The following is a 9,362-nucleotide window of genomic DNA, read 5'->3' as shown; positions in this document are numbered from 1 at the left end:
CGTTGCACAACTGTTCTCCAGTACACCATGATCAACATACGCCTTCAGCTGCCTGCCTTCATCAGGTTGGTGTCTGAGATTCTTTTCTTACAACAGCACACTGATCTGTCATGTGACTTAAAGATCAACAAGATTCAGCTATATAAACAAATATATATAAATTTACAAAATAACATACATAACTACACGCAATAGAAAATGAGAATAAATACAAAGCATATCTGTTTACAATCATCTTTTATTCTTTAGGAAATAGGCAACAGGTTGAATATCGATAACAAAGCAACAAATGAAGGCAAGAGCTGAAAATGTTTGCTGAGATGAATAAAACATGGTGTAGAGTTGGAGAAGACTTGTGCTTTAATTTTGATTAAACTCACACTGGTCTGCACCTTGCTTTATGTTTGTCTTCAAAGTTAGAAATTAGTATCTGTAAACATCATCTGCTCAAGGATGTCAACAGCTTTTAAACACTGCTTACACTATATATCTGCCACCAAGAATAATTTGGTCTTATATAATATTAAATATCTTGTATCTTAAACTGATCTTGTATACTTTGATGTGATATTTTTTTGCTGATATGGCGAACTGATTTTTCACAGGGTTCATTGGAGGTACGTATCTGTCCTAGGCATTTTGTCCAGACAGTACTGATCGAGACATGTTTTTGCAGATTTTTTTTTTCTGCTCCTCTGTATTAACTGTGCACAACCTTGAAGGAGCGTTCTCTTCTCCTTTGGGGAAACAGGAAGACCCTGGTTAGACACATGATATGAGCAACGCCACCAGAACTCCTATTATGTCCTCTGATATCCATACCCAAGGCCCTAAGAGTGATGCATTGATTCAGCCTTCAGTACTCCCTTGACTGCACCATGCTAATTCCAACTGCATGAGGTCCTCGGAGAAATCTTACCCATAAGGCAGGATACGAGGCAGAAGCTGTGCTGCTCTGGACAATGACAGTTTAAGCTCATATCGTGCACTCCAGTGTCCCTAGCAGAGGGTCTCTGTTTTCCATCTCTGTAATTCCTCCTGAACATATTGCTGAAAACCGTATATTAGAATAACTGCAGTCATAAACCAAAGGTTAAAGAGCAACTACAGAATCTGTCAAAACTGTCCAAATATGAAATGATTAAACAGAACAATATATAGAATATAATCACAATAACAGAGTGAGATCATATAATCATCTGCCGGTTACTTGAGGACGCATAGGAGATTTTTCCATCCATTGTGGAATAATGGCCTGTTAAAACTCAGCTGACTCCACCAGAAGTGTGCGTCCACGCTTGTAAGAATAGCCTGTGAAAATCTCTGTGTGCTATGGAGGTCACAGTGAAAACAACAGCAGTGCATTTCCAGGTGTAGCCACGTCCATTGTCTTCTTCCTCATATGGGCATGTTCATCCTGTGCCTTTGTCCTTGTGTCAGCAGGCAGGACATTCTAAATTATTTTGCTCAGCTGCTTCCCTGAACTCTTGCTACGGCACGTCAATACACACATCACACGGACACCCGCACATACAGCTACAGGGTTTACAGTTCATGTCCATCACACACTTCAATCCTCCTTGACACAGATGAAACCTGCAGAGGAAAAAAAAAGTTATCCAGTTGCTAAGAGATTTGTCAAATTATGGAATGTGTTTATGATTGTTGGAAAAGATTATAGAGTGTAAGATGAAATGTTGTTGTTGTTTAATTTCAGAGAAAAAAACATATTCATCTTAACTCTACTGGAAAAGGCACATTAGAACATTTTATACACGAATGTCAGTTCTGTAACGAGCAGTCACCATTCGGAGGAATAAAAACAGAATGAATGTAAATCACTTACTGACTCTGTCCTGCATGCACACACACACCCACACACACACACACACACAGTGAAATTGTTCATTTCCCCAGGAACGAGGTTAGGCACGTCACTGCCTGCTTTTTTAACCTTACGCCTAAAGACTCTTATGTCATGTGTGATCACTTCAGCGATGTGGCTGGACATTTATTGTTTCTGCCATGAAACACTGACTTTAGAGAAACCAGCTGCATCATGCCCTTTCTCTTCAGGAGCATGCATTTTGATGTAACAAAGATTTGTTTTTATTCATGTGATCAGTGGTTTGTGGAAATATCGACTCTTCTTTTTGATTTTAACATTGTGTGATAATAACATCACCTAGCATCAATCTTTAAACCAAATAAGAATATATATTGACAAATTCAACTGGCACTGAAAAGTCATGTTTTCCCATCTCCAAACTGTGTTTATATTTTCTGTCATTACACCACTTAACCAAATGTGGTTTGCAGCTTTTCATGGAGTGATGCCATAATCAACATAATTTGCTGAGATCCTGTACTGTATCTCTGGGCTATCAACAGCCAATGACTTTGATTTGGAATAGAGATATTTGAGCAGAAATAACACATTTTTAAGTATGTGACACTGCAGCCTAGTTGCAGCAATGAAACATTTTTATTAGCACCAGCTATTATAGAGACAAAGATGTATAAAAAGTGAAAAATTACTGGCTTGATTTCTCACATTATTTCAAGATGTGTATCCAAGGCTCTGTATAGACTAGAGCTAAAATCCTAATAGGGACAAGCTTGAAGTGAATAGAGCCCACAGAGGATAAGCTACTAAATCTTGCAATAAAAGCAATGTGATTTACAGTAAATTCCACAAGGCTGACAGTGCCACAGCTGAGGGCATAAACACTCCTTTCAATGCTGCGCCTCAGTTCTGTCTGCTGTGAACTACAATCACACAGGCACGCTGCTCAGCAGCAGTGACTTTGATAAATCACCAGGAACTCTCACTGTTGGCTTAAAACTAGAACTTGTTCAGTTGCAATTCTGCATTTGTCCCTCTTTAATGTGTATGGAAGTGGCTTTAGCAGTAATCTGTCAGTGATTGATTAGGTGTAGCCAAATCCCCTCTCCGTTCTCCTCTGCTGGCTCACTGTTCAGACACAGCTGTGTATTTACAGAGAGATGGCTGTATTAGAGAAGAGACTGCCTTATTTACCTGCAGCATAAACGTAGTTACTTCCACTTGGGTGACTATACACTCAGGATGACCACCAGTAAAAGAGAAGACAAGAAGTGACATGTTCTTGTTGGCACTGAATTCATGCGCTGATGGATAAACAAACAGAACTTAAAGACTTATAGATCTATGACTGATTTGTTTTGGGAAGAAGAAACCACATTTGAAGCAGTCATGCATGTTCCTAACAGTCAACAATCACACCAGAGTGCAGTCTAGACAGCGGAAAAATACCCACTAATATCTGAGTGTTACACAATCACCTTTTATCCAGTGATATAAAAACAGGAATATGTAACCATTAAAACATATTTATTTTGTATGTGACACAATAGGTTGAAAAAGCAATTTAGAAAGGGTGCCGGTTATTGATTATAGTTACCAACAGATCCATTTTAATTAAATATTAAGAGAGTGTGCTGCATTGATAGTAACTGAGCAGCAACTGTTTCTTGCTTTACTTTTTGCTGTCATTTAAAAAAAATTGTAAACTAAAGAAGAAGACATGCTTTAATAAAACTCTCATATAATTAGACTTTAAGTATTTAAGCCAGGCTGGGCTATATCTGATACATTTTGTATTCAAAGAATATTTTAGTTATTTTTAAAAGATTGTCTGAGTATGAACATCCGTGCATGAATTTTAATGGAGATACTTAAATGGTAATTATTCCACTCAGGCTCAAACGTAGGTAACAAATGGAATTCAATCAGTGTCCGTGCATAATGATGGTCATTAGGAGAAAGAAAATAATAATGACATCCTATCTGCATTAAACCTGCAGACACTTTACACAATGATCCTGCAGCCATTATTGATCTCCATGGAGATAAGCAATTGTCACTTTTCAGCATTGTGCCTGAATGTTAAATACAGCTCATTTTGTTTTTCTGCAAACTATTTCAGCCAACACTAAATTTTCATTTAATTTACTTCACTACTTGAAATCCTTGGTCTCGTTCCACATGATTGTAATTTTGGGTTCATTGTCATAGCTGCCTCTCCAGTTCCCACTCTCTTTTTTCCACCAATTCCAGCTTTCATATGCCTTGCATAAAATGAACATTACTCCTGAATACCCTGATTGAGATGCTTCATGAGCTTCTCTTGTGTGTATCTGATATGTAAACATGCTATGTTTAAGGCAATGCAGTCACCCAGAAATCAATGCTCGCTTAGTAGGAACTGTTGTTTCCTCCTCCTCAACACAGCATTATGTTGTTTTAAAGGGAAAACTGAGGGAAAAATGCCAACTGATTGATGCAACATTCATTAGCTCACAAACTGTACTATATAGATATGAAAATATGTAGTCTACTACCAGATATTTCATGTATAATATAACAGCTCAATATCTATCTCGTTTTTATCTCTGCATAACTCAATATTAGTTGAATATTGTAACAGTTGCTTACACATATTGTACAGTAGGCAGCATGTATTGAGTCTTCTCCAAGACAGCCACTTGGTTGAATAATTAAATAAGATCTCCAATCAAATGATCCATGATTTGCATGCCTTCTGTTGCCAACGAGCTCCATCTGTTTGGTTTTGAGAGCTCTGACACAGTGGCTCTTATGAGTGAAACAGCAATAATGTAATTGTGGATGTGACAGATACACCAGATGATGCAGGGACTGTTCGAAAGTCTGGTCCAAGGCATACTGTACAGCACGGTGTCATATGGTCTGCAAGAAAGCATGACAAAAACAGTTTCATATTCTCTCTTCATCACTATTAACTTTAAAGACCCTCAATCTGCAGCAACTTGTTCATTCATTTGAATGCAAGCTCCTAAAATTGGAACTGTGTTTAAAGCACCTCTTGAAGCATGCATTGCAAAGTTACTGTATCTTAATTGAATAGCAGGCTTCAAAGCTTGGAGGGTGAAGGACAATAGTAGCAGGAAAGGTTTGGCTGGGTGCCAGTGGACAATGCAAAGCAGGCCTCAGCTCTCAGCAGCGGGCAGAACCCATGCCGGAGTCCGCATCAGGAGAGACAGCCTCCACTGCTTTGATGGATCTGTCATAGCAGCCAGTGTCTGCCCTCAGCTGGGGTTCAGGTATTCACCACCAATAGCATGTTACTATCTCAGGTTAGACTCTTTGTCTATTTTCTCATATTTGTCTTACTTTCCCAATGTGTTTAAAGGAATATACAAAACCTCTGATCACTTTGTTTTTAATATGACTTGTGAGTAACATGTGAAAATAGTGTTTAATTACAGTCAATTTTCTATCTGTACCCAGATACTCTTAAAGGTGAGACACGTTGCAAATGACTTATAATCTCCACTAGCCTCATTCAACTTTCTAAAAGCTGATTCCAATTAGCAGTTAAACATCATTTGGGCCAGTAATAAACAACATTCAAGAAATGGTCAAAGACCTGCAGCAGATGTTGAAATACTTGCTAAAACTCAATTTTCTCCAGGTGTATGCCTTTTGTATTGAAGTGTGTCTGCTTATTAAAACCAGTGATGCCAAGGTCATTCAATTAATGTTGCTCCCCTTTATCAGCTTCAGTGGCTCCACAGCGACTGAGGGCCACTTTGCCCATCACACTCAAGTGCTTTTGTGGCCAAGACTGAACTTCACCATGATCACACATTACAATTTTTTTTAAATCTAGTCAATAAAAATGGAGATGAATAATAACAATATTTTACTTCTTTTCTTTCTTTCTTTGTTTATAGATTTCAGTACGTATGGCCATCATTGCCATCATCTGTGGTAAAATGTATTAGTTTTTAATCATTTAATTGTCAGATGTTTGACTTTAAAACATCTAAAGTGTCTTTAGAGACCTGAGTTATGCAATAATGTATATTTTTTGAGGTGTACGGATAGCAGGTAGCAGGTGATATTGTGTTTTCATTGAGTAGTTACTGTATTCAACACATATAAACAAACTATGCTATATTAAAATATGTCAGTAACTTTTGAAAATCAACTTTTTTTGGCATCCATAAATGACTGAAAAAACACAAATAAATGAAACATGATAGCAAAAAACAAAATCTGAATCTAAAAACTATTTAAATACTGGCTGTTCATTTGTTCTGGGTTACATGAGGCTTACATTGTCATTAATACAAATAAACATTGACACCCAGCATGGGAAACATTAGCATGTGTACAGCCTGTGAGAAAATCAGAGGCTTGTGAAACACACTGCCTGGAGTTGGATTCATTTTGCAAGGCGTTGCTTTTCCAAACGGCTCCAAGACTTCCTGATCGTCTGTAATCCCCAGCTTTCACACATAAGTCATTGAGAGCGATGGAGTCCCCTCTGTTTACTCACTCCAAACCAAATGATCTTTCACAAGTAGACCACTTCAGATGTGAAATGGAATTTGCCAGGGTGTTCTATCCCAAGTCTATTTCTCTGTACGCTTTACCAATTCCCAAATAGGGTTCAGTCGCTCACAGATAATGTCTGTGAGGATTGAGCTCGGCTCCTCTGCTGTTTTAATGGCCCATGGGAAAAGGTATTTGACGGAAGTAAAGAAGTACTCTTAAGCACACATGCAGCACTGAATTTCATTTTGTTTTAGTTGCTGCAATGCATGTGTTGAACACTGAACACTAAGGGGTGTTTATATCAGCATGTGAATGATTTAATATTAAAGCACTTGCGCCTTAATGATTTTATCATCATTCAAATTCCATGCCAAAATGTACACAGCTCATCCAGTTAATAATATGAGAAAAAAAATGGAGGATATTGAATTTTAATAATATAATATATTGTGCATTATAATACAGTAATCTAATATAAAGCATAATTTCTGTGCTAGAACAGAAGTTGTTTACTCATATGCTCACATGTGAGAGTTAAAAGAGCGTAAAGTCGCTGATGGCTTTATCCTTTCAGCAGTTGACAGTGTTACTGCTTTGGTTCGTAGTTATGATAAATGGTTGTTTTAGGAGGGCTGCATTTACTTTGTAGAGTCATTATGAGAATATTATGTATGAGAAAACAGTCATTAATATTCATTATAATTGCAAACTACTGAGCTGAATGCTGATGGAGGGTGTTCAGATGCCAGCATAGGACCGTGTTTTCTACTGTATCTCTCATTGCATCTGTGCAGCAATACATGCAGGGGCTTTGGAGTCTGTTACAGAGCTGTTGTAACAGAATCTGACTTTTACTCAATTTTCCACTCAGTCAGTAAGCTCAAGAAATGCTTGTGGGAAGTAGAAATTAGCATACAAGAGAAATAACATGCTCTAACATTACAAGCATAATTGCTGTCATGGTAAGGTATAACTCAAAGATTATACATTCATCATTAAACTATAAAAGGCTTCATTCTCTGTGTATTTGACCCACTTTTGTAGAATCCAGTGCATAAGATGCCTCACAGTCTCCAAAGGATACAGTGTTCCTATTCCAGCTGATAAGGGCTCCAATTTTGTTTGTGTCTGGTAATTGGAGCAATGTTGAAGTGAGGAGCACTGATACCTTTCCCAGTCTATGTGTGAATGAGGCTGGCTATGGAAGGGAAAGGTCAGGCCCTGGACCTGCCTTTGTCCCCCAGGGCCCTCAGCAGTAGGGGCTGGAGAACACCACAAACAATTAAACATGTTGCTTCACAGGGTAAAGCAGCCGGACTCCTGTTGGTTAGAGAAGTTTTTTACCTTAGCAGGTTGCTGTTGGTCACTCTTCACAGCAATAATCTGCAGGTCTGAGCAATCAATACAGCCGAGAGTGCCTGTGCATGAGCAGAGGAGCACAGAACAGGCATCAACAAAGACATCCGCACGCACTCACATTCACATACACATATATTCAAGCTCATGCACAGATTCAGCCATTTACTCATGTACATTCAGGCACGTGGACATCAACACTTGTATACAGAGATAAACAGACATAGAAGAAGGCAATCGAGACTGACATAAACACATAAAACATATTAAACCAAACATATTTAACTTAATTTAATTTAATTTATTTAGCTTCTGATTCTGTAATATTTGTATTTATCTAAGTCGTTTTATATAAAAGTGTAAAAAATCAATAATTCTTGCTCCTCAATGTATATTTTTTCCCAGAGATTGTAAAATAAGCAGACCTCTTCAAGAGAATTGGAAGAGCACTAAAGACAAACGTACACTAAAAAGGCTGTTACCAATCCTCATTCCCAGGACGTCAAATACTGACGCTCTGTCACACCCCTTGGCATCTGATACCAATGCACAAGACACCCTTAGGCATCTGTATGGGACAACGTGCCAACCAGTTGCAGCTAAATGTCTCTTGAACATTCAGACTTCAACACAGGAATGATTAGACAGCTGTCTTTTCTGTTTTATGCATCTCTATTCATGCCATACATGAACTGAACCCCCCCAATCCTCCACTACCACCACAATAATCTTAGTTGCATCACCATGGATTGATGTGCTATAACTGTATATGTACTTTACCCTATCCTTTTCTTTAAAGCAGTTATTTATCTATTTATCTATTTTATGTGTGTGTATGTGAGTCTATGCTGAGTGAATAGTTTTCTTTTATGAGAGAAAGCAAATTTCATTGTATGTGAACATGCAATGACAATAAAGGCATTCATTAATTCATTAATTAATTCACACTGAAACTATTATATAAATGTCATTTGCTGGACATCCTGCTGAATTCTAAGTGACCTTAAAAAAGTCAAAAGGATGTTAACAGCACCAGATTTCAACAATGTAAGGATACTGAGCAGTACCTCACTGACAACTACTGTATATGGTCCTCTGTTGTTCCTGAATAGCAGATAATAACAATGCAGTCCTCTGAGCCTCAGAGCCAGCACTGTGTGTGCTGGGGCTCGTCCATCTGTGTGCTCTTGCTTGCTTTTGAGCAAGCACAGTAATGGACTCAACAAGTGAAACCACCATTGGCATATCTCCAACAAGACACGGCCCCAAGGAAGGCAGTGCTACAGCTTAGCTTTACAATTAAGCCAACAAAGAGATACCACACTAAATGCTTCCTAGTGGAAAATCACAACATAGAGTAGGATTTTTTTTCAATTACTCATTGATGTGAAAAACACTAATTGGCTACCTTGCCTATTGTGTGTTGTCACCAGTACAGCAGAAGTGGATGTGTCTTACCATTCAGAGTGTGAACACGGAAAGCCTACCTGCCAGACTGTTGCTGACTGGTGCTGTATAGAGCCGACTGCTCTAAAGGAATTATAAGAACAAAAACACAGTCTAACCTTATATGTTTCAATGGGAGATAATTATTTATTATATTTCATCACTTTGAATTAATATTAGGACAATGAAAACATTT

Source organism: Scomber japonicus, chromosome 11 (assembly GCF_027409825.1).
Source record: "Scomber japonicus isolate fScoJap1 chromosome 11, fScoJap1.pri, whole genome shotgun sequence".
Classification (NCBI taxonomy): domain Eukaryota; kingdom Metazoa; phylum Chordata; class Actinopteri; order Scombriformes; family Scombridae; genus Scomber; species Scomber japonicus.
This window is presented reverse-complemented; position numbering follows the sequence as displayed.